At 39.0% G+C, this 27879-nt stretch overlaps 1 pseudogene; it reads left to right on the top strand.

The window, feature by feature from the left end:
• On the top strand, positions 1-27879 carry LOC139951019 (2'-5'-oligoadenylate synthase 2-like; annotated as a pseudogene).

Here is a 27879-nt window from a genome sequence, read left to right as displayed (position 1 = left end):
CTGCTTACATTGCTATTGTCCTACCAGATTGCTTCCGTGATGCAGGGTGGTTTGAATAATTAATTTGACTCTTAACTGATGTCCAGATTAACATAATTTCTATAAAGGATTTCTCATCATCGTCAGAAATACGGGGAATCCCATGATGCAATCGCTCACAATTGTGAAATCAGAGTTTAAAAAACCCCCCAAATATTTGCCTGGAATTTCAGCAGACCAGAGCTGCATTTTGAACTTGGAAGGATTCATAAACTAAACCAACTCGCAATGGCTGGATCTGGGAGATTTTCACAGCCTTGGTGCATGGATTCAAGCAGTCTTGAGACATGGTATAACGAGAATATTCAACGTGGGACGGAGGATTTCGACAGGGACTGCAAAAGAGCTATCGATGAAGTGGTCCGATCGGTGCAGACGATTTGTTCATCGGGCGGTCTCCATTTCAATGTTGACAGAATTTTGAAGGTGCGTATGCCTCATCATTATCTTATTAGGCGTGAGATATTTTCTCGAAACAATTCCTCATTGAAATGAGATTGATAGTTTTTGAAATCCATAATATCTGACGAGAAAAAATGGGTCCTCTTCAATTTTGTTGGTTCGACTGATTTTTTTCAGAGCAAAATTTGAAACATGTTTCAAATTTTGCTCTGAAAACATGTTTCAATTTTTGCTCTGAAAAAGTCAGTCGAACCAACAAAATTGAAGAAGACCCATTTTTTCTCGTCAGATATTTTAGATGTTAAAACATTAATTCATTTTGTCTTGGACGGGTAATAGAAACGTTGTTGGACGTTTTTTTAGTTTTTCCTCACTCACATAAAATTATAATCTTTTCTTTATTCACTCTGTTTTTGGAAAATAGTTAGGCCTACATTACAAAACTGGATTTTGTCATTCCCTTCATCTTTAGCTTAAAGGGTATATGTACTTTTTCCTAACAAAAAACACAGTGTCCACAGATTTACATTAAACTTATACACAGTTTAAAGATTATGATAGAAGAAAGCTTCCCTTGAAAGTTTACTTACTGAGGTGCTGTAGTTTTTTGAGAAATGAGTAAAATTAATAATTTTCGTTTATGGTTTAGGTATAATATCATAACTGGTTAAGGGGATTTTACATGCTAAAATAATTTTGGTCTCATGAGACCAAATTTACTTTTTATATGGAGCTGGTCTGCTATTGTTATTGCCTGCAAAGGATGATTACAGTTTTTGAATTGAATTGAATTGAATTAAATTGAATTGAATTGAAAAACTTTTACAACAAAAATAGGTCAGTAGCTTGGATTTGAAACAATACCCAAAATTAACACTTAAACAAATACATTAGCATGGCATGATTGATTGATTGATCGATTGATTGACTGATTGATTGATTTATTGATTGATTGAAGGGTGGATCTCTTGGTAAAGGGACCATGGTGAAGGACCTTTCTGATGTCGATCTGATCGCCTTCATTAATCCACCAAACCTGGCCCCCATCGTCAGACTCGGACCAGCCGAATACAAGCGCAAGCTGGCCGTCGTCATCCGGGATCTTTACACAGCTATGACGGGTCTGTCGTTTGTGTCTAATGTCAGCAAGAATGAGTTCATGGTTAACTTCAACATCAGAGTGGGCAGAAGGTGTCTGAATGTCGATTTTCTTCCCACTTCAGACAACTGTGCCGGCCACGGTCGAGGTTAGTCGGTTTGAAAGCCAAGTCATTCATCAAGAAACATTTTGAGGTTATAATTCAACAATTAAGTCTAAAAAAGGTATAATAAGGAGAGTTACTATTTTTGGAATTAATTACGTAGCAATTTGATGCTGCATTTTTATATCTTTTTACTTATTTAATAATATGTAAACAAATTGTTTAAATTATTGTAACTTTTCATGTAGGCGTAATTAAGAGTATTGTGACAACTCTGTTGTCCTTTGTACCTTTAAATACCATTAGATCGGATGGGTGAGGGTGCACCGATATTAATCATAAGTAAATCAACTTTTCCTTGTTTTCTTTAATACCGCCAGCTCACTCAGATATGTTCCGTGCCATGCTGCAGCTTCACAACGATAAGGACAGGGAGTTCTACTCCGCTTCCCTTGCCGAACATCAGCTCAGCTTCGTCGGTAACCAGCCTGGGTACGTGAAGGAGCTAGTCCGTCTCGTAAAGTACTGGGCGAATGACTACCTCCCTGGGTATCTCCAGAAATCCTACCGATTGGAGCTGATCACCATTCACCTTTGGGAGCAGGCTGGGAAACCCGTTCAATTCAGCAAAGCTCAGGGGTTGAAGAACGTCCTACTGGTCTTGACGAGGTTGACGGCACTGCGTGTCACTAGCTGGTCTGGCTCCCGTCTGTACGACGCTACACTGGCACAAACTGCGATTACACAGCTTAGAATGATAAAGTAGGTGAACTTACTGCCCAGCAATGGACCCCTCCCATGAAATTATGCTCATTACATTCATGCGTACAGACCAAATTGTGCACTAAACAGACGCGCAAACGCGTCTGATGTTTCCTTATTATTTTTTTGCCAACCAAAATATTAGTGCGCACGCGCTATGTGCACGAGATTAAAAAGTCTAGTGTCATAGGTGTATCTGAGATTCTGTCCCGCCATAATGGAAAAAAATATGGGCTGAAGGAGGATGATTCAAAAGAGGGCGCTATCACAAGAAATGTGTACGCAGTTCGCAATGCGAGGCAGATACTCCTGCCACACCGAGAAGCACTGGAAAGACTACATGTAAGCTGCGTATCAGCAGCGCGGCCGTTGAACACTTTCTCGCTACCATTGTGGCAATTCGGTTTCCATCACTTTTTAAAATAATAGGCCTACATGAAAACCAAAAGTTCCCCAAACTTGTCAAAATACGCCGCGACACTTACCCTGGCTGTTGATAAAGATTTCAGCGGATGACGTCACTCACATTATAAGGTCCAATGCAACTATTTTGTGACGGAAACACAGTGTTGGTTTGTTATTCTCTGTCAGAGTTTTGTTTCCGATCACTGACTTTTGAAGCAAGAAGTTCGTATAAGTTGAGACCTAAGTGTAGCTTGATGTTGAAGGTTCCTTCAGGTAGTATTTTGTAAAATAAAAAATGTTATAACTTCTTATCTTTCTTGTGTTGTCCTCCAGGCTTGACTGTATTATTTGGAACATGTACATTGCCTGTGGTACAATTTTGTTACTGTGGAAACAACAAACCTTGAAACCCTGAAACTTTTCATTTCTTTGTTATTTTCAGTCCGATCGTGTTGGACCCAGCCAATCCGACGAACAATGTCTGTCAGCTCTACCAGCAAGGGACCAACGGGAGAGAAATCGCCTCAGCCGCAGAGCAGACCCTTCAGACTCCCCTCCTGAAGAACGTCACGGTCCGTCAAGGGTGGAAAGGGTAGGGCGACCTCAAGAGTTTCATGCCTGACAGGTCACACTTCTGTTGACGTTGATTCCGAACAACAGTCTAATGGTATAACGGCCTATTGTTAGTTATTGTAGACCTTCTTTACAAAACATCAAACATCCTATCCCTCTTGCACAAAACATACTAAACTAAACTAAGTTTAATTTTGGGGTTCTGGGGTGGGTTTCACACAGAGTTAGGACTAGTCTTATCTCGAGTTAGGACCAGTTACTCGTCCTAACTTAGGACTATCCATGTATATCTCCTAGGACTAATCCTAAGTTAGGACTAGTCCTAACTCTTTGTGAAATCGAACCCTGGTTGAACAAAGAACTCTAAAAAAAACGAACAATTACTATGTACCAACTAAGAACCCAATAGGGAGGAGACCATGAAGATGTTTCAGTTTTAAATGTGGGAGGAAAACCCCAGAGACTGATTTAATATTTAGACCATGTCAAGTTAAAAGTTTACAATGGTATTAGCAACAAATGCTTATTGAAATTATAGAGGTTCATAAGATAAGAAAAGTGGTGTTCTTGTTTTCCTGTGGATGATTTTCGTAGTGTGTTTATGTTGTTTCCCAAACACTGGCAGCCAGCTTTTCGTTCAAAATCACTATATTTAAAGTCCAAAATGCAAATTGTAATGTGGTGTAAGTTAATTCTCATAAGAATGATTGATTTTCTATATGGTCCAAGTAGAGTGCATGCAGTTAGTAAGATGGTTATAGTTATACTAGTAAGTAAGTGTGCATCGTTTAATTATATAGTCATACATGGTTTAGTGAGTTGGTATTAGTAAATTATATAGTCATACATGGTTTAGTTAGTTGGTATTAGTAAGTTTGTATATTGCGTATGGATGAGGATTATATGATAGTGATCATTGTTTAAAGGAACGTTACAGAATTGGTAAGAATTTTTTTTTTTGAAGATCACAGAATTACATAAAAACTGACACGGACTGGTGACGATGATGACGATGAGTGTAGAAAACACCCGATGAATTATCATTGCCTATAAAGGTGTCATTATTGATAAGAAATTAATCAAACTAGTTCCCCGTTTTGAGTTCATCGCTCAGTGAATATCTTTGCATCGATTTAATGCAAAATATTTAATCGGTTTTGCATTATTTCCTCGTGACCCACATGGATTTGCCGATTGTGCGGCACTTTAATGTAGCCCGAGCCCTAAATGTAGCCTGACCTAAATGTAGCCCCAAACATGTACCTAAATGTAGGTCGATCGATCTCAAACTTCTACAGGTTTTTTCTTCAGTTTATGTATGAAGGATTAAATAAAGTACTTAGGCCCTACACTGTCAGCAACTGTTTTACTACCAATTATGTAATGTTCATTTTTATGAATTATTGTGTTATTTAGTCATCACTGTTGAATGGGCACCCAACGACGGTCGTTTTCAGACTTTAAACCTATGTTTTATGGGACATTTATTTTCATTGCTAGTTTGTGTTTTAGACAAACGGATTCATTCGATAGATCTGAATCTTTGCATTTATTTGAGGCAGTTGATTTAACTGATCAACCTATTGGTCTATGTCATATTGATTATATAGTGTCATTATTGACTCCATGTATGATTTGTCTTCCTATTGATTTATCAATGGGTGTGATTGATAATACTGATTCAGTTGAATCGAATCATCATCATCATTCGGCATACACTTGAGTTCGTGGCCCACTCGTCCTCAAATTGTAATGGGGGCGCCTCCTGAAGTCGCCGCCATCACCTGGGCCATATTTACAGAGCTGCTTAAGCACAAAATGTTGCTTAGTAAAATCAGATTACCGGCTAATTTGTTATGCTAAGTAAACAACAGCTAAATACCAGTCACAAGCAATTTATATGGCATGATTTTTTTGCCAGTAACATGTGTAAAATAAAGCGAGCTATTTTCGTGCTTAAGCCATTTTTTTGCTTAAGCAGCTCTGAAAATTGGCCCATGGTCTCTTTCAATCGAATGAATTGACTTCAGTGATTAGTGATTTGTGTTCTTTTGTTTTCGTTTTTCCTTTAGTTTTTGTTTTGAATTGTGCATTTGAGCGTGTAATTTTGTGGCCATGTACGTGTGTCTCTCTGCAATCAATTGCAGTAGAATTTAAAGTGAGCGGATCAACTGAAATCACCAGTTACTGTCAAATAATGGAGGTAATCAAACAAACGAGAAAACCCAAGCAAAATCTCCCCAAACATGAGTAGCATTTTGAGATTGAATAATAGCGGGGGAACCTTTGAGGCTCTTAAGAGAATCGGTAATGGTAAAACAACAGACCTGAAAACCTTGAGCACTGGTTCGAATCCTGGCTGAACAGTTCCCGCCGTAAGTGTAGGAGGCGTCTTGGTCCATAGGGACGGTACGTACACAACCAACACTGCTGTTATACACACTAACAGTGCGTTTTTCATGAACGCCATTTTTACACTTCCGATGTATTTGTAAAAATATCAAAGTGGTGAACGTTCACGCTACAGTGAGTCACTGTATTTACCGAACCTGATACCCGGCCAGGGACACAAATACACAGTGATCATGCAGTTCTATATCAGAGGGCAAAGAGCAAAAATCTTAGTAAACAAACAAGTACATTCAGACTAGACTTATTATATAACTATTTGGTTTGCGGTAACACCAAGTGTGTATTTATTTGCCGGGTAGGTTTTGTGCTTGAGAAAACTGTTTTGCTGTATTGTTATATTCTACTACCGCGGGGTAGATTTTCGGATTTTCGGTAGACTTCTCAATTTTGAAAAGAACTGTACTTTTTAACTGCTACCTGGGCGGAAGGTAGAATATCGGCTGGCACAAGGCTTGGAAAAGGAATAACTCAATGGGACAAGGACTCCCCATTGTTATTCAATTGAGCAGAGGATTAAAGTTCAAGAATAAATGTTATAATTGTCCCTTTACTATTAAAAGCTGTTAGACTTCTAAGTGTAGCGTTGTCATGTATACTTTTGAATATTTAGCATTGTTCACTGTATAGCCTATGCTATGGGCGTTTATTTAGAGGGGCGCATCTTTATACAGAGAAGAACATGTGATGCAAACCCGATGATTTCATTGGACAGATATTGAGGCACTGACGTCAACTGTTTGTTGAGTTATGGTTGGCACAAGTGCACCACTGCATTAGTCTGAACATCTGACGTCACACTTCGAGGCCCGTGAATTACGCCAGAGATCTGCATTTGAGCACACGTCTGTGAATCACCTTTGACCTCCCATTCAGACACATTGTCTGTTTGGTTCTGGATATTCGCAGTTAATTCTGACGTACATGTGTATAGATGATGTGACCTATGTTTACATTTAAACACCCTCTGTTGAAAAAAACACTGTACACGTTATGTTTCGCCGGGCAAAAAGATGCGTAGTTATGGTACGATTGCATGCGCGCGAATCATGTTATGGTTTTCGAATGACGTCAGAGGTCACATCGTCTATACATATGAGACAATACACGTGACCAATAAGAATTGGTCACGTGATATTGTCGGGATCCCGACAAAAACTAATTTTGAGCACTTTATTTCACTGCTCCTAATAATTGGCGGACTTTTTCGAGCAATGACTCAAATGAAAGCTTGTAACTTTCTCGACCCCCATCAAAATACCATTTTAAATCAAAATTTTGGAGTCAAATCGGCCAAAATTCTGACATAACATCTTTAACGATAAAGACAGGGTACCAGTCTAGCGGTTTTTTTTCCAGTTCAGAAACCCCAACATCTCACGAAGACCACGGCCACATACACAACCTACGTTAATATTAACGGCACCACGCAGCTGCTTATTGTTATTGTCCAATCAGATTGCTTTCGAGACGCAGGGTGGTATGAATAATTAATTTGACTGTTTACTGATGTCCAGATTAACATATTTCTATACACGATTTCTCACCATCATCAGAAATACGGGGAATCACATGATACAATCGCTCACAATTGTGAAATCGGAGTTTTAAAAAACCCCCAATATTTGCCTGGAATTTCAGCAGACAAGAGCTGCATTTGAACTTGGAAGGATTCATAAACTTAACCAACTCGCAATGGCTGGATCTGGAAGATTTTCACAGCTTTGGTGCATGGATTCAAGCAGTCTCGAGACATGGTATAACGAGAATATTCAACGTGGGACGGACGATTTCGACAGGGACTGCAGAAGAGCTATCGATGAAGTGGTCCGATCGGTGCAGAGCATTTGTAAATCTGGCGGTCTACGTTTCAACGTTGATAGAATTGTTAAGGTGTGTACGTTAAAAATAATATACAATCCATAATATTATATTCAATATAACAGACAAGATTCACCCCGACAATTCCACGGGAAATTGTTTAAGTGGGAGTATTTAATGGGTCCAATGTTTCTTTTCTTCTGCAGGGTGGATCTCTTGGTAAAGGGACCATGGTGAAGGACCTTTCTGATGTCGATCTGATCGCCTTCATCAATCCACCAGACATGGACTCCATCTTAACAGTCGGACTGAGCGAATACAAGCGCAAGCTGGCTGCCGTCATCGAAGATCTTTACACGGCGTTGAACAGGCTGGAGAGGCTGCCGTACGCATCTGTATCTGAAGTAAGCAAGCACGAGTTCTTGGTTATTTTCAACATCAGAGTGGGCTCAAGGTGTATAAGCATCGATTTTCTACCAACTTCAAGCAAGTGTGCTGGCCCCGGTCGAGGTAAGTCGGCTAAATTACGTGTCAATAAATATTTTGAATCTATGATTATTTATTTCATAATGGTCACGGGGAAATTGAGAATAGGGTAAATGATTTTGAAAAAAAAAAAAAAAAATATTATATTGATATTTTTCTTTATTTTAAAGTGGTATATACTATTGTTACTTTTGATGAGGCCTTATTTCTTAATTAAGTTGTATCGGTGCACCGATGTAGCAATATTCTTATATTATTTTTAACAGCATACTTTCCTCTTTCTTCACCTGCTCATCATTCAGATATGTTCCTTGCCATGCTGCATCTTAACGACATCAAAGACAGGGTTTTCTACTCTGGTTCCCTTGCCGAACATCAGCTCAACTTCGTCGGTAGCCAGCCTGGGTACGTGAAGGAGCTAGTACGTCTCGTGAAGTACTGGGCGAATGACTACCTCCCCAAGAATCTCAAGAAATCTTACCTGCTGGAGCTGATCACCATTCACCTTTGGGAGAAAGCTGGAAAACCCGTTTATTTCAGCAAAGCCCAGGGGTTGAAGAACGTCCTTGAGGTCTTGACGAAGTTGACTGCACTGCGTGTTACTAGCTGGCCAGGATCCAATCAAATCTACACTGAAATGGCACAAAAAGCAATTACACGCTTTGGAATGCAAAAGTAAGTGAAGTAAAATTTATAAGTGCCCAGCCATTGGGTTTATTTTGAATTTGTCTCTTTATGGTTGTTGCATTATGGTAGTCGTTGTTTACTATATAAAGTTTTTACTCTTCTTGTTCAACTTTTTAACATTAACTTTTATTGTCACTATGTACGGTGTGCTGGGATAATTGTATGCGGTGCACTTTAAACAATAAATGATTAGATTAGATATGTTGCACAAATTTAAAATACCGGGAAGCGAAACCAGACTATGGAAGGCTTCATAGCTGATCTCCATAAGTCCGTGGAATAACCTGGCTGCCAGTTCTCAAATCAAATAGGTGCGACACTTGGCCTGGCTGTTGATAAAAGGTCGGCGGATGACCTATACAGTATAGTTAGTTACAAAAACACAGTGTTTTTCTGTCACTGACTTTTGAATCAAGAAAGAGGGCGTGGCAGTTTGTTTAATTTTGAGGGTTTAGTTTCTTCAGATAGAAATTTCCTTAAAATAATTTGTTCAATTAAACTTTCATTACTGTTATATATGTTTCCCCCATCAGTCCTATCGTGTTAGATCCCATCGAGCCGACGGACAATGTGTGCCAGCTCTACCAGCAAGGGACCAACGGGAGAGAAATTGCCTCAGCCGCCGGGCAGACCCTCCAGACTCAACTCCTGAAGAACGTCACGGTCCGTCAAGGGTGGAAATAGTAGGGCGACCTCAAGAGGTTGATGCTTGACAGGTCACACTTCCTTGTAGCCTGAATATCTGACGTCACGGGTCGAGGCTCGTGAGTAACGCCAGAGAATGGCCTCTGGCGTGGGTCAATCACCGTCCATCTTCACCTTTCACCTAGATTCATATGCAGACGACCACAAGTGCAGCTGCCAAACGTCACCTCAGACCAATCAAAACACAGATACAGAATGCTTACGTCACTTCACGTTTATCCAATTGTATCCACTGGGACCAGTCTAACGACGTTGATTATAACACCAGTTTTTCCCAAAGTCCATTAGTGCACTGTTAGCTATATTGTAGACCTTCTTTACAAAACATCAAACATTCTATCCCGAATGCACAAAACATACTAAACTATAAACTAAGTTTCATTCATTGGTTCTGGTTGTGAAGCCTATCAGGACTCTCACAAGTGAACTTTTTCTATTTTACTCAGTGATGGTGAGATTTTGATAACGTTTCTCTTTTTAAAATTTGAACTAGTCTATTCATTGCTTAAAGGCAGTGGACACTATCGGTAATTACTCAAAACAATTATTAGCACGAAACCTTATATGGTAACGAGTAATGGGGAGAGGATGGTAGTATAAAACATTGTGAGAAACGGCTCCCTCTGAAGTAGAGTAGTTTTCGAGAAAGAAGTAGTTTTCCACGAATTTGACTTCGAGACCTCAAGTTTAGAACTTGAGGTCTCAAAATCAACCATCTAAACGCACACAACTTCGTGTGACAATCGTGTTTTTTCTTTCATTATTATCTCGCAATATCGACGACCAATTGAGCTCAAATTTTCACAGGTTTTTAATTTTTTATTTCATTCATATGTTGAGATACACCAAGTGAGAAGACTGGTCTTTGACAATTACCAATAGCGTCCACTGTCTTTAACAAATGTTTGTAATTAATTCTGTTAATTTTTGTAAATTTGATATTAATTATAGAAAAACTCAAAAACATCACAGTCTAAAAAACTAATGTTATTTGTTTTTCTATAAATATCAAATTTGAATCTTTTTAGTGCACACAGGGAAAACAATTTTCACTTTTTACTTGTAATCTGTGATGAAATAAATAAATTGAATTGAATTGAATTGAATTAATCACGGTGCTAGCCAAGAATGGGTAGTAGCCTTGCTCAATGCAGTTGCATTATTCACTCCGAAAGATGCCGCTGTGCTTACTGCTTCACACCGCACGACTCAACTGTCACCGTACGACTACTGTGCACAAGTCATCCGCACTCGTACCACTAACCCGCATGCGGAGGCCGTGCGGATAGCGTACGGGGGCTGTCATGTCGTGCGGTGGTGTTAATACACACAGTAAGCACAGTGTATACGGGTGGGTTTACAGTAGTCTTGAAGTCAAGACGGTAATTATTAAGCGCGGTGCAGTTGGAGCGCGTTGCAGTTACGGGGACGGTACACACACCCTCGATCCCAGTATGTGTGTATGAATCAGTCGCAATTAAGACCGTTGCATGTGTATAATCGCACTGTGACTGTTGCATGAACGGCAGACAAATAGGCAGCGCCTAACGACTTGTCATCAAGTCTAGGTTTACAGCGGCGTCTTTTTTGGGTGAACAAGGCTAACTGGGTAGGAGATCCATGGACATGTTTCAGTTTAGATGTGGGAGGAAAACCCGCTAAGAAATGTTTTGCCCAGATCTTTATGTTTTCTTCTTGAAAAAAAACCCTCTGTTAATATTTGGACCATGTCAAATTGTTATTGGCAATAATTGGAGGTTCTTGACAATAAAAGTGGTGGGGTTGTTTTCCTGTGTGGATGCTTTTCGTAGTATGTTTATATGGTTTTCCAAAAATCTGAAACTGGCACTCCATCCGTTCGTGCAAAATCGCTCTATTTACATGTGCAAATTACAATGTGGTGTTAGTTAATAATTCTCATCAGAATGTTTGCTTTATAGACCAACTATAGTACACGCAAGTTAGTAAGCAGTGATAAATTAGTTATAGTAAGCAAAGACAAATTAGTTATAGTAAGCAATGATAAATTAGTTATAGTAAGCAATGATAAATAAGTTATAGTAAGCAATGATAAATTAGTTATAGTAAGCAATGATAAATTAGTTATAGTAAGCAATGATAAATTAGTTATAGTAAGCAATGATAAATAAGTTATAGTAAGCAATGATAAATTAGTTATAGTAAGCAATGATAAATTAGTTATAGTAAGCAATGATAAATTAGCTATAGTAAGCAATGATAAATTAGTTATAGTAAGCAACTAGAGATTGAGAGTTTGTGAACAAACTCAAGGTGTTCGGTTTCCGGGAGTAAAAGCCTGGATTAAAAAACAAATATTACACCTGGCTTTGGTCTCAAGATTTGTAATAAATGATTCAAATTACAAAAACTGTCAAAACCACATGATTACGTCATCTAGTAAAAGTGTATGTTTGGTGATGTCATCGGTAATATTTGTTTTAAACCAGACCTTTGCCAGACTTGTATGGTGTGATGGTAAAGCATCAAAGGATGTTTATTTCGACCTAAAAGACAATAAACCACGCCCTTTCAAATCATTTCACAGTCACTTCCCGTTTAAACAGGTCAAAAGGTCAACGAATGTTCACCAACATATCCATTTCTGTAAAGTACGTAAAGCCCTTTCATATGATGTACAAATTGTCAAAATAGCTTATGTAGTTTAGGAAATATGAACTTAGGAAATATTGACTGACGACTGAAGAAAAGACTGTAAGGGGTATGTATGTTTTAACCGCTTTATTGATAATATTTAAAAAAAGTAAAAATTATTTAAGAATGGATGACGTCATCATGACCTAACTAACACATTATTCCACTCCTATTGCATATCTAACTATGTGCTAAGTTTCAAGTTCATACGAGTTTGGGAAGTGTGCTTTTGTTCGAGGGCGAAGAGAAGAAGATGAAAATCTGGATTGTTTTATTGATTTGTTTGTACTAAAGTTTTGTTTAATCCGGCAGTTTATTTTAGCAAGACCACTCCTAATTGCTTGGGCCTTATGCTTTAACCATTCTGTTTTCTTTGAATGTTTTGTATTGTAACATCCATGTCTGTGCATAAAGGTAGAAATAGATTAGTTTACGTAACGTCCTTTCCTACTAGAGAAAGTTTAAAAGGGCTTATGTTATTCCAGAGATTTTCTTTCTTCAAAATATTTAACTCAAAATAACTTGGATAGTTGTTTTAACAAATAATCAAAACAATTGATGATTATGCTAAGTTCAAGAAGTAATAGATATCGTAATACTGACGTGAATTCCGTGGGCCCAAAACGCCCTTCACCCGGGGGGAGTGGTCGATCGATGTAACGTCTCTATTCTTCTCGGTGTTTAACCAAAACATGACCAATGTTCGTCATTTTGTACTGTTGTTTTCTCACATAATTAAAAGTCCCATGAATCACTGAAGTAGGTGGCCATTTCAGCGAAACTTCGTCTTCAATTCCACATTGACCACTAAGCCATCAGAAGGGTAACATTTGAACAATTTGACGCTGAAGATTGAAATGAAATCGTTTTCGCAGCGTTCTGCATAGCTATATAGCTCTATGCATATCACGCTATGGTACATAGTACAACAAACTTGACAGCATGCCACCAAATAAGTTATGCCTAATACAGTACACGTGTACGTCACAAGTGTTACGCACAACCAATGGGGAAATTTCGTAGTTCTTTATACAAGAAATTGTGAATTTTCAAACTCGATTTTGAACCAGAAGACGAGATCAAAATGGGATCACGTCTGCGAGGCATTTACGGAGTTTTTAACGAACTTTCCGATGATGTGTCGATTGTAACAACCCATCATGTAGATCAAAAGTTATGATTTTTTGAAATAATAAACTTTGAAAATTCATAACTCAAGAATTGATGACGTCATTGTGACATAACTCAAACGGTTTCTTCTCCTTATACATATCTAACTATGTGTAAAGTTTCAATTTTATATGTGCTTGGGAAGTGTGATTTTTTTAGCGGACAATCGCCGCTAATAAGCAGAATGGATGATCACTGGAGCGTGCTCTGCTGCACCGCTAATACACTACACGTTGTGTGTATGCCTACGTGCAATGTTTATGCACATACCAATGGGGATTTACGTTGTTCTTTAGACGTGAATTTTGAAATTTTCAACCTCTCTTTTGAGCCGGAAGACAACATCAAAATGGGGTCATGTTTGTGAGGCGTTTACGGAGTTTACAATGACGATTCCGATGATGTTTCGATTGTAAGAATCCCTCATGTAGATCAAAAGTTATGATTTTTTGAATTAATAAACTTTGAATATTCATAACTCAAGAAGTGATGACGTCATCATGACGTAACTCACACGGTTTCTTCTCCTAATAAATCGCTAACTATGTGTGAAGTTTCAAGTTCATACAAATTTGGGAAAGGCGCTTTTGTTAGCGGACAAGGGACGTGGAGAAGAAGAAGAAGAAGAAGTATGAAGAAAAAAAAAAAAAAAACGAACAAAAATAAGAGGTGTTTCGGGCTGTTGGCCCGAACACCTAATGATAAATTAGTTATAGTAAGCAATGATAAATTAGTTATAGTAAGCAATGATAAATTAGTTATAGTAAGTAATGATAATTTAGTTATAGTAAGCAATGATAAATTAGTTATAGTAAGCAATGATAAAATAGTTATTGTAAGCAATGATAAATTAGTTATAGTAAGCAATGATAAATTAGTTATAGTAAGCAATGATAAATTAGTTATAGTAAGCAATGATAAATTAGTTATAGTAAGCAATAATAAATAAGTTATAGTAAGCAATGATAAATTAGTTATAGTATGCAATGATAAATTAGTTATAGTAAGCAATGATAAATTAGTTATAGTAAGCAATGATAAATTAGTTATAGTATGCAATGATAAATTAGTTATAGTAAGCAATGATAAATTAGTTATAGTAAGCAATGATAAATTAGTTATAGTAAGCAATGATAAATTAGTTATAGTATGCAATGATAAATTAGTTATAGTAAGCAATGATAAATTAGTTATAGTAAGCAATGATAAATTAGTTATAGTATGCAATGATAAATTAGTTATAGTAAGCAATGATAAATTAGTTATAGTAAGCAATGATAATTTAGTTATAGTAAGCAATGATAAATAAGTTATAGTAAGCAATGATAAATTAGTTATAGTATGCAATGATAAATTAGTTAATATATGATATTTGATGATAGTAGAAAAATCCCTTGAAAGATTTCTGTCTGAATTGTCATAATTATTAAATTTCGATGAGAAATAAATAAAACTGTTTTCCCGTTTTGAAAAGAACTGTACGTTTTGCATTAGCGAGGACTCTTTTTGCCAAACAATAACCCGAAAACCACCACCCTTGATCAATACACTCCAGTAACAAGGAGCTCCCGAACATGTAAAAGCAATTTTTTGAAACTCGTACAAACTATGCTTTAGGTGACCTTTAGTTCTGAGTAGACGAGTTTAAGGAACACACGTTGCCTAGGATCGGTCGAGTTGGTAAATGGCCGACCGTGTTAGTTCGCAAAGAAAAAGGAAAACCACGCAATTTCGAGGCAAATTTATGTGGATCATTGAATTCTACTTTTTAAATATCTTTCTAACCATATGCATTTTATAACAAACGGTTTCAAACGCTTTTCAAAGACCAACTCGACCGATCCAAGGCAACGTGTTCCTTTAATGATTGATTGTTGATCATCAATGACGCTCTTTGAGATAAATGCCAAAGAGCAGAGTGTGTGGTCGATTTCTCATCTGGGGAATTCCCCGCAGCTCGTGCGGGCAACGTACTTTTTGTTTACACCCGCAACCGAAAACTTGCAATTCCTGTCTCGAATAAGAGACTACGTTTCAACGGTTTTTTTTTTTAAATAATCCTTCACTGGCGAATAACGGCGTAATAATATTAAATGGAATTTGGACTCAGCCCAAGACAGGAATTGGCAGTGTTACCGTACAAAACCCCTCGCTGTGGTGTAAACAGAAAACAAATGCATCCGGGGACTTTCAACGCTTTTGCCTGGTACGCCGTGTTTTAACTTCATTAGGGCCAGCGGGAAACCAGTTAGGAAAACCAAATTATTTACATTTTGATGTTTTTTTATGGGGCGTTGGCTTTTGCTAGATAATGATTTGTCAAGTTCGCCATGATAATATGATCAACATGACATAGCTGATGTTTTGTTGCAGGATTTTGAAGAAAGTTGTTCAACAGAATTACCTCTTTGACTTGTGTAAGTAGGACCGTTTTGATAAGTGTACTTGTACCTAATCCTATAACCTTGTTGAAGGTCGTAGGGGCACCACAGCGGTTACTGTGGGCACCCGGGCATGCATAGACCTACTGTTATCTGCTCATGGTCTGAACAACAGTGATCAATGTATATGGACCGATGGTTTAATTATTGTCCCACTGCACAACTAGGCTGTATTTCACAAAGATTCATAATCATTCATTAGGCCCCATTACCCTATTAAACTCATGCCCAAATTTCTCATATAAATATGAATAGTAAAAATAAAAGTTTCATAACATACTTCTGTTCATAATATTATTATTACTTCTGAATAATTTATCAGTGGATTTTGATGCGACACATTTCTGTGACTTTACACCACACTTTTAAAAGGCAGTGGACACTATTGGTAATTCCTCAAATAATTATTAGCATAAAACCTTACTCGGTAACGAGTAATGGGGAGAGGTTGATAGTATAAACATTATGAGAAACGGCTCCCTCTGAAGTGTATGTGACAATGACGTCCTATTTGTATACTAATTATCGATAGAGTTTCTTATACCCCTCTCTTAGATCAGAGTGTCTACACTAGTGGATAGATTGTTCACTACTTGTAATCTGTTGCTTTATTTGGTACTTCAGGTCATTAACCACCCTTTTCTTGTATTATGTAATATGGGGGTACTAGTAGGGTGTAAGAGTGGAGTGTGGGAATGTGTGTTTTGCAAGGGGACAGAAGCCTTGTGACTGTCGACTGAGAAGCCGGTCAGCATTTTGTATTGCTTCGTGATGTGGGTTTGATTTTGCCCAAGTGTTGTGCCGGTTTTGCTTCTGCGATCATCTCCGGATGAGAAACCACGGCTTTTAAGCGGGGATTGGTAAACGGGTTGCCTGAGACAGAGGACACCCCTTGAAGCCACTACCGTTGAGGGCGCTAGATGCGGTCGAGTAGTCGGGCTACCACACCACCCTGTGAACCACCTTGTGAATTGTGGCTGTGTGCTGCATGTGTTTTGTGATTTGAGAACAGAGTCGGCGAGTGTTGGTTGATAACAGACAGCGAACCTCGCAAGTATATTTTGGATGGAGATGAACTAAATACCAAAAATGAACTATTCCGAGGATACTGTGGTGATGGTATTTAATTAACTTATAACATATTATTGTGCTTAAATATTTGTTGTTGGATCGATGTTTGGGGGGTTAAGCCTCGTATCCTTAATATGCTTGGTGTAACAAACAATAGCGGGTCTACTGAGCCAATACTTTCATTATTGGGTGCGCTCGTTTAGCTTCCCTGGGTCGACCCCGGTGTGTGGCGGGTTTGTTTTCCATGACGAACGTGGGTAATTATCTGCACACGTTCGTCCAGGGAAAAAAACCCGCCACACACCGGGGTCGACCCGGGGAAGCTAAACGAACGCACCCATTGTGTTTGGGTTACAACAACAAGAAGACAAGTGTATTTCCTTTTTATTGTGAGACCAATTGTTTGGTTAAAGCGTTGTGTTATTAATATACTTGGCCGTAACAAATACTACAGGTTCCAACATCAGTAATGTAGCCTTGATATATGGGGTTGTGAGGGATGAAACAGAATTGATCATGTATGTTTATTATTTTGCATTGTTTATTTATTAAATTTATTTAATTGTACTTACAATTCTACTGTGTTAGTTTTTCTGTCGTCACTTTGGGTAGGCAAGCAGCCCGATAATTGTATTGTTGCTGCGCGTTTAGGACGGCTTGTGACAGTGTATATAGTAATTTTTCACGAATTTGATTTCGAGACATCATAATTTAGATTTTGGGGTCTCGAAATCAAGCATCTGAAAGCACACAACTTCGTGTGACAAAGGGTGTTTTTTCTTGCATCGTTTACTAGCTCGCAACTTCAACGACCAATTGAGCTCAAATTTTCACAGGTTTGTTTCTTTATGCATATGTTGAAATACACCAAGTGAGAAGACCGGTCTTTGACAATTATCAATAGTGTCCAGTGTCTTTAGCCCTACAACTAGGTTTTTGGGGGAACAAATAATTAAAAACATTTATTTTGCTCTCATTCTTTACCACCGTATAGGAAGTGACCGAGGAACAGTGACGTCATGGGGCAGGTAAACAGCTCACGTCGTTCGACCAACGTTGATGTGGATATTGAAGAAGTTTGTGCAGTTGCCCTAGGCATCTGTACTGCTTTCAAGACAGCACAGAAAATAACACAGAAGGGAGACCTTTCAGCTCACTTAACGAATTTTGCAAAAGTTGGTGCAGCTGGCATAGGCGGATATGCTGCTGTTAAGTTAACCCAGGAAATAGCGGCGAAGAAAGAGCTTTCCCCGGACTTAGAGACTTTTGCAAAAGTTGGTGCGGTTGTCGTAGGCGCCTGTGCTTATAACAATGTATCACAGAAAATAGAAGGTAAAGACAAATTATACTTATCTTTGTGTTCCTCAAACTAGGAGCAAGAATAACGCAGCTCGAAACTTTAGTGAGGACACGAGGCAGTGCCTAGACTTGTAGACAAGTCGTTATTGGTCTGCCGCGGTGAGATATTGTTGCGGTGCTCTCGCGCGAGAGATCACTGCTCTCGCGCGAACTGCTGGTTGTCGAGAACAATGGATTTCACCTGGTAAGTCTGCTGCCACCATGCGTCCCACAAGTCTCCCATTGACGGAACTGCCTTTTCCTTTACAGTTAAAGTTGTGGCATTGTAATTGTTCTAATGTATTTGTTGTATACTTGTAGTACAAACCAGACGGTGTGCATTTGGCATGGATTTACGCCTAAACACTTTCGTTGCTGTTTTAATTTTTTTTCTATTCTAACTGAGAACAACTGCTCACTTTATAAACGTGCTGAAAGCCTTGACAGAAAACAACATAATAAAGTTGACCGACAAAACACTTTACAAAATCAACGTTAACCGTGACACAATAATTTAAAGGAGTCCCATTTTCTGTGGTATTCCACAGTAGAATCATTAGTAATAGAGATACTTTTCCAAGAAATAATAACGTTTTAAATAAGGGAATCAATGTGTGTTGAAGAGGTTTTCAACTAGTGGTTTAACCCCAACGAGGCCTGGTTCTTGATAATTTTACCGAGACGAAGTCGAGGTAAATTATCAAGAACCAGGCCTCGGCGGGTTTAAACCACTAGTTGAAAACCGATTCAACACACTTTGATTCCCATTCATAAATACCTTTTCGGTAAAAGAACTTCAACACTTTTTGGTCGAAAAGTAAAATAAATTATAATTGTTCAATGATTTCTTTCAACACAACACCCCTCCAGCTATGAAATGGTAAAGACCTCCGCCGCCCTCGGGTAAACAACTCCTTATAAGGAAATGCTGTGCGCGTCGCGCGTATCGCGTGATGTGGCACAACTGTTTCAGCCGTTGTTCTCGATCAATAGGGATGAAGAAACTGTCTTATAAGAACAGGTGCAAGCTCGCGTGTCACGCTCATGTTTCAACACTTTTTACTGGTCATAAACAAAGGTTTATACACACCCACGTGACGCGCTCTCCACCAATAGGTAAAGCGAAACTGTCTGAGGTATTTATGAATCCATTTTCAATATAAGTGCAAGGGATGGTATGTTGTCATTCTTCTTCGTTTTATGGAGACGACACAAAAGAAGGAATATATTAAGAGCACCCACGATGTCTTAGTTATACCATGGAGCTACATGGTTATAGCAAATAGGAAAGCCTCATTGTCTAACTACATTTTTTTTATTTCTGTCTTAGAAGAAGAACCCTGGTGTTTATCTCCGGATGAACTGGAGACTTGGTACAATAACAACGTACAACTTGGGACGGAGGAGTTCGCATCTGACTGCCGATCAGCAATCGACAGTGTGGTCAGGCATATTCACAGGAATTGCTCCTCTGGTATTCTTGAGTTCGATGTTGATAAAGTGGTCAAGGTAAGTAAACTTAAAATTGAATCTTGTATATTTATATTAGACTTGTGGACAAGTCGTTAAATGTCTGTCGCGGTGATAGCGTCCCGACTCTCTCCGCGATTCCTGCGACACTGGGGATATTTTTACGAGACTGCTGCCCCCGCGAGACTACTGCTTTCGCATTGTGCATCAATCTCACGGAGAAGTAGTCGGCAGCCAGCAGCTTCGCGCGAGTGCAGTAATCTGGGCCCAATTTCATAGAGCTGCTTAGCACAAAAATTTGCTTAGCATGAAATTTTTGCCTAGATAAAAACATGATTACCAACCAAATTTCCACATGATTTTCAGGAAAAGCAAACAACAGCTAAATACCAGTAACAAGCAATATGCAACAAATGAAAATTTGGTTGGTAATCCTGTTTTTATCAAGGAAGAAATTTCATGCTAAGCAATTTTTCACTGCTTAGCAGCTCTATGAAATTGGGCCCTGGAGAGAGCAGGTGACCTGAATCGTTACGCCACCACCACGACTCGGCTATCACCGCGACAAACCATTAACGACTTGTCCGCAAGTCTAAGACAAAATTCGTGTTTATTATAGCTACCACCGGAGTTTGTAGTTTGGGTATCCGAGTTCCTGTGATCAGATGTTTTTGTTTCATTGGCAGGGTGGATCGCTCGGAAAAGGCACTATGGTAAAAGATCTATCGGACGTGGATCTGGTTGCGTTTGTTAACAGACCATACCTAAAACCCATCGCGGAGATTGGAAAAGAAGAGTATAAGAGAACTCTGTCAAGAATCATTTCTAACATAGCGTCAACTTTGCGAGGTGTGCCGAACGTCCAAATCATACGATACGATGAATACTTGGTGAATTTCAAGATACAAGTCGGAAGTCGATGGATAGACGTCGATCTTCTTCCCACAACGGAGAATGTTCAGTCGTGTAAGTAAAACGAGAACACAGTAATGTCAAGTTTAAGGGGACATGTTTCCCATCGTATTGGGCGCTTTTGGGCTATTTTGTGGAGTCAAACATTGTGGTTCTACAAAAAGTCTGACTCTATTAGTACGACGAAGTAAAAGGAATATTGTTGGGGTATATTTTGTGTGGATAACAATATTCTACTTTAAAACATCTTTGGAACCATATTATTTTCAATTTTTATAAACCACAAGGGAAACTGACTGGGTAAATTTGTAAACGATTTGGGGTTGAACAAAGAAGATTGACTAGAGTGGGACTCGAACCAACGACCACCGGGTTAATCCGGAGGTCGTTGGTTCGAGTCCCTCTCTAGTTAATTTTCTCTGTTCAATTCTAAATTATATTAAATTTCATAATAAACGCTTGTTAATAGCATAAAGCGCCCAATCCGAAGACATCATCTGTCCCTTTTAAAACCTGCATCCCGACAATACCACGATGCGTTCCATAAAAGGCCATGAAACTCACACAGTTTGAAAAAGATGATAGTAGAAAGCTTTCCTGAAAATATTACTAGCTGAGGTACTGTAGTTTTTGAGAAATGAGTAAAACAAGTCACGACAATAATTTTCGTCTTTAAAGACGAAAATTATTTTAGCAAGTAAAACGTATTTTTCGTGCCACTGTTTTGCTCATTTCTCAAAAACTACAGCACCTCAGCTAGTAATATTGTAAGGTAAGCTTTCTACTATCATTATGTTCAAACGGTACAAGGTTAACGTAAATATGTGGACATTGTGTTTTGTGTTACAAAAAGTACCCAAATCCTTTAACCCACCAGCCAAAACTGTTTATGTTGTTTGTGCACAGTTTGAGTAACGGTAAAACATGAAATGCTGTCATCTTCAGAAAACAGACGTCCACTATAAACGAGCGCTTGATTCTGGATTCTTATTTCTTCCAGCGCATCGCAAACTTTTCCAGTCTATGCTAGACGTCGGGCATGAAACACGAGAGTTTTATTCGGCATCACTTGTTCAGCACCAAGTGCAGTTTGTTAGGGGACAACCCGGCTATGTGAAGGAGTTGATACGCATGGTGAAGTATTGGGCGTCTAGATTCCTCCCTGAGTATCTCCAGAAGTCCTACCCTCTGGAGTTGATCACCATCTACCTGTGGGAGAAGGCAGGGCAGCCAACAAGAGCACTGAGTAAAGCTCAGGGCCTGAAGAGCGTCTTGGAAGTTCTGACCAATCTGGACTGGCTGCGTGTTTATTGGCAGGATGATAATTTTGCAGAAACTATTATAAGGAGACTCGACATGAAAAGGTGATTTTTAAGACAAAAATATCCCATGTTTTGCATGCAAAAAGGTAAAACAAGTAAAGAGTTTTGCCAGCACGGCATCTTTTACAGGCAACTCAGAGGCTACAAACTCAACTGTATAAAAAAAGGAGTTCATTTGTATCACCAAAGAAAATATTGTCAACCCGTATCTTACAGTCCTTAGACACATTTACATTCCTCCATTGAAGTGCGTTTAAACAGTTTACCATTTTAGTCCCTTTTTGAAATCTTGTAGTTGACATATCACAGTTTATCAACATGCAAATATTTAGACCTACATGCCTACTGTTAATTTTATAAATTTGAAAAAACACTTAATAAACAAAACAAACAAACAAACAAACAAACAAACAAACAAACAAACAAACAGACATGCACAAAACATTATTTTTTTGTTTAGTCCTTGTGTCACGAATCTCAGAAGGCAAGGTCACGAAGCCGACACAGGAAAATAGCTCGATTGATAAAGTCTAGTACCCAGAATCAAAACGCTTGCAACGCTGGCATCTGGCATAAAAACTCCGTGCTTTTCCGCCTTCGTTGCTCATAATAATTTTTTTATATGAACACAATCTCGTACTTTAAAGTACACTGCACACAATACTATTTAAAATGTATTTACATAAATTTAAATAAATGTTATTTACTAAGTTTACCTGTGCCCCCAACCTCTGTACAGACCAATCGTTTTGGACCCGGCAAATCCGACGAACAACGTTTGCTACATGTATCAATGGAGTAACAATAAGCAGGTAAGAGGTGTATGAGATCATATTAAAGTCACCTGGAAGTGGTATTTTTCAAAATAAAGCTTTTGTCACTAATATATGTGTTTTGATGAGTGGAATGTGAATAAACAGTTAACTAAGGTTTTAAAAAAATCAGTTCTTATGTTATTTACAAATTTAAGAGTAGACCCCGACCCGAGAGGGCGCTGTTCGTGACGTCAATCGAGGCAGACTTTGCCTGTTATGCGTAGAGTAAACACAATTGCAAAGTACATGTACGGACCAAGTCGTGAGTTTGTAAGTTTAAAAAAAAAAAAAAATTGTTTTTTCCGGCAATGCCGACCAGGTGTATTGCTGCTGAATGCAGAAAAACACTTTTTGAAATGTACCAACTCAAGACTTGGACGTACATGTACTTTGCACGTGTGTTTACTATACGCATTGCAGGCAAAGTCTGCCTCGATTGACGTCACAAAAGGGGTAGGCGGAGTCAGCCCCCCAAACAACTTTATATATTTTTTAAACATATAAATCGTGACAAACAATTACTAAAAAAATTGTTTTATTGTTCGTAAGCATATACTCTTATGTTTGAAAGGATAAAAAGTCTATTTCCAGGTGACTTTAATGATTAAAAACAATTTTAAGCGTGACGTGAATGCATCTACGTGGGATGCACCCGGCTCTGCGGGATGCCAAGAAACATAATTGTTTTAGTTGAACATTCAACCGAGAGGCAAAGAGATCGACCTCTGGTTTGAGAAAAGACTCGGTAATTGTTCCCAAAAATATTTGGATCCAGTTTCCATTCCATATCTTCGTGAAAATTCCTGGAAATGAAGTCAGCAATAGTGCTTTTGCTGCATGCCTATGTACATGTAAGTGTAAACTTGACAACCAAAATATTACGGGTCATACACCATTGCCAGATTTTCTTGGTTAAATCATTCAACAAGGGGAGTAAGTATCAGTACCCCCAGAGTGTTGCAGATATTCTACTGCAGTTGTGTTGTTTGATCCTATGTGGACGTGTGGATGTCCCGAGAACTCGGAAAGAACCGTTGACTGTAACGCCAAAAAGCAGGCTTTAAGCTCAAGAAAATTGATTAAAACTTAGACAGGTTGTTAAAATTACATAATATGTATGAAATGTACATAACTTTATAGCTTCACCCATGACATTAATTCTTGCTCTGTTTGTGTGTTTGTTTTTTCATTTTTCCCTGCAATTTGTGTATAAGCCACTTCGGAGTTCCAGCTACGCATGTCTGTTACTGCTGACAACGCATGTTGTCTATCTCCAATAACCTTTTGACAATACCAGCGGGTATTGTCAAAAGGTTACGGGAGATAGACAAACCCCGTTGTCAGCAGTAGTAACAGACGTGCGCCGCTGACATTCCGAAGTGGCTTATTCCTTGTAATGCGCAGTAGAGTATATTTATATAGGTCACTGCGCAGTATACATGTCCGTATTATTATTATTATTAAAGATACACTTAAGGACTGACGGAGTTTGGGCACAGCTTATTGAGTGAAAATCACGCAGTGTTTTTTTTATTCTAACCATGCAGGTATTAGCCGCAGCTGCAGAAAGAACTCTCAAGACCACCCTGCTCAGTGATGTCACTGCGTGGCCATAATTAACTGAGAGAGAACAGAGCGCCTCAATCGAAGCAATGATCGCCATGTTCAGTAACATCTGACCTCTAGGCTGAGCCCAATTTCATAAAGCCTGTAAGAACACAAACTTGCTAAGCACAGAATAGTTTTGCTTATAGGTTACTAGCCCAAATTACATTTGGCTTGCATGGTAGTGACTGGTGCCCTCCTTAACGTTTGCTTCGCAAAGAAATTTGTCAAGCAGTATTTTCTGCTTTTAATAACAGCTTGATGAAATTGGGCCCTGGTCCCTTGTCTTTATCCGCAAGGATAATAAGAAAGGTATTGGTTTTACAGAACCTGTGATTTCATTGGATACAATTTTGTCATTGGATAAAATGTGCAGTGACGTAAGCTTTCCATATCTGCGTTTTGATTGGTCCGATGTGATGTTTGACAGCTGCACTTCGGTAGTTTGCGCAAGCGGCGTGCACTATGTATAGCATGACTGCATGCGTATCTCCATGTGAAATCAATGTAGATGAAAGGTGATTATTAATGGGGATGATTTAGGCTAATTGCAGCTCTCTGGTGCAGTGTAACATCACGAGCCTCGAAGTGTGACGTCACGATGTTCAGGCTAACCCTCGTGGTTGCATTACACTTTTAGTGATAGTGTGTCAATCATGCGCCAAGCTAACGAATACTTTGTATAAGCCCACCTGAACATGTATTAAATCATCGGGACAAGATCACACACCACCTTTCATCGGGGATCAGTTCGAAAATTTGCGTGGACCGAGTATTTGCGATAAGGTCTATAATGTCACTGTATCTGGATACAGAATCTCCTGCCACATCGCCTTTCAAAATGAAACAATACGATAAAATAATTCGCATGGTTGGTAGAAAAATGTTAAGGGCATGAGTAGTTAAATTAGTACTATAGATCTATTATTAATGATTTACGATCAGAATTAGTTTTACCCCTGAAGAGCTTCGTATGGGGGTAGTATGTTCCACTGAAGAGACGGGCAATAGACAAATAAAAAAGGATTTAATTTACTCAAAACAGTATTTCGTTCACTGGAAATATTCATGTCCTCAAAATCTATTTCAAATACGAACTAGTGCACTGTTGATCCTCCTACACCCAAACCCCTTCTCCATGTCACACCCACAGTCCCCTTAGATTGAACAAAAAGCCAAATCTTGTTGGGTGAAAGGAGGACTTGGATAAAAATCAATGGAGTATGCGAGAAACTCGCATCCATGTCGTTTTAGAGAAGGTCAAAGGGCAGATTGTACGATTTCTCATCGGGGAATTCCCTATGAGCTCATCCGGCTGAGCAATACTTTCCCTTTGGTTGGTAAGCCGTATGTAAAAATGCAGCGAACACCAGTGTAAAACGAATGAGGTTTGACGTGGCAGGACATAAGACTAGACTGCAGTGTTCTCAACTGTGCCTTTTGAAGAACACCTACAGCTGCAATTTTGTTGCAGTATTTTTAAGAGAGGATTCATCAATCTCGTATCTTGAGTAAGTTGGAAATTTAAGATCATATTAGATGTTTTTTAGTGATTCATTTTGTGGTAAACCAGATCAAGGCCTGTGTTCCGTACATACTGTGTGAACTCATGTATGATTTATCACTGTATCATCTTTACCTCGGTCTAGGTAATTCCTCGAGAGTTAAACCAACGGTTCTTTTCAGAACCCCCAACTCATTAGAGATAGTCATTACATGGTGTTACTGCAAACCTCCCATATCTTATTTCCACCATGCAAAGTTTCAAATCCTACTTGGGTAATTCATGGTTGGTAATTAAATCACCCAAACCCTTTCATTGACATTTTTCCACCAGTCCATCTCTGCCTGTGTACATCACCTTGATCGTTCCCACCGTTGGTCGATTTCCAGCGCTGTGTACGAAACAACCGCGGGTTCGAGGGAATTGTTTCTTGTTCGTCTGCTTATTAAACAATGAATAGACCGCAGAACTTCGAGAAGAGGAATAACAATTAAACAAAGGTATAACAAAACCATTGTTGCACGCTGTGACTGGGGTCCATGGGTTTTGTACACCCTCGAGGGGAAATGGCACCCTCGGCTTCGCCTCGCGGGTGCCGTTTTCCCCCTCGGGTGTACAAAATGCCATGGACCCCCGCCGTCACTTTTATGAATATGCATGTGTTTTGTTTAAAACTTCTACTATTTACAATTTTCAGTGTAGCAGAGTAGGAGTAAACATTTTCTAAAAATCGTACACACATAATTTACATTCATTTTATACTGTATTTTTCTCATTTCGAGTCTGGTGTGTTGTTTTAATAATATTTCTAGTCCAATAACACGGGCCATGCTACCGATGTTATACATCTTGTCGATGTTCCCTTCAGTCAAATTATAGCACCGCCACCCAGAAGCTATCAATGATTTTATTCAATCAATTATAATTTATAACCATTGAGAACAAAAGTAAATCTGAATGATGGTAATTCGACAATCGACCAAACATGGACCATGTTCTTGCCCTAGTTTATAGTCTATGCATGGAGGAAGTTTGTTTCCTTCCTCCATGGTGAATGATGGTCTTTGCATGGAATGATCAATTTTGCAGATGGCTTTTTTGTTTTTAGTAATGACGTGCCTTTATTATGGGTGCGTTCGATTAGCTTCCCCGGGTCGACCCCGGACTGCCCCCGGTACGTTCGAATAGATTTTACGTCATTCCAGGGGGTTCACCCGGGTCAGCCCCAGTGCCCTGCTTGTAGAATGGGTCACTTGGGGCTAACCCTAGATGCATGACGTCACCACGAGAGGGCGAGTGATCGTTCGATTAGGTCTTGTCAGGGGCTCACCCGAATGAACACCGCGGGGTCGACCCGGGGAAGCTAATCGAACACACCATAAACACCAATGCCACTGCCAGGCTTAGGGGCCTGCTCTTTAATACTACAAAGGCAAAACAAACGTTGACAAACGCAGACTATAATATGTAATAGCGGTTAAGAGCACTGGATTCAAACTTTTTGTCCTTAAGCAAGACACTTAACCATTGCTTCGTCCTTCGGATGGGACGTAAAGCCATTGGTCATGTGTTGTGTAACGCATATAAAAGAACCCAGTGCACTTATCGAAAAGTTCGCCCCGGTGTTCCTGGCTGTGGCTGCTAAATGCGCCGTAGCACCATGTAAACCCTTATAATGGTGCTACATAATTGCGTCTCGGAGTCCATCACTGCAATAACCTACCTTTTTGAGAGTTTGTATAATTATACTCAGCGCCTTAATAATATAAGACTTCGATGTTGTTATTATTATAATATGTATTTTTTTACTTTCAGAAGTATACGCGCCCACCCACTGCAATACTTTTTACTTGGTCTAAAGCCAGACTCTATCTAAAGTTGTTCCTTCACAAGGCATGAATTTGTGGACTATGTTTGGATGCACTTCGGTTGCCCCGCTCATGCTCCGCTTTCACCATCGACCTCAACTTTCCAGACTGCCCGAATTTTCTTCTCACTTTTTCGTGCAAAACATTGAGAGTTCTCGCTTCCCGTCTTTAACTTTTGAGGACCGCCCTCAATCGTTTG

Source organism: Asterias amurensis, chromosome 18 (genome assembly GCF_032118995.1).
Source record: "Asterias amurensis chromosome 18, ASM3211899v1".
NCBI lineage: Eukaryota > Metazoa > Echinodermata > Asteroidea > Forcipulatida > Asteriidae > Asterias > Asterias amurensis.
Note: the sequence above shows the minus strand (reverse complement) of the source record. Positions and strands in the feature narration are given on the sequence as shown.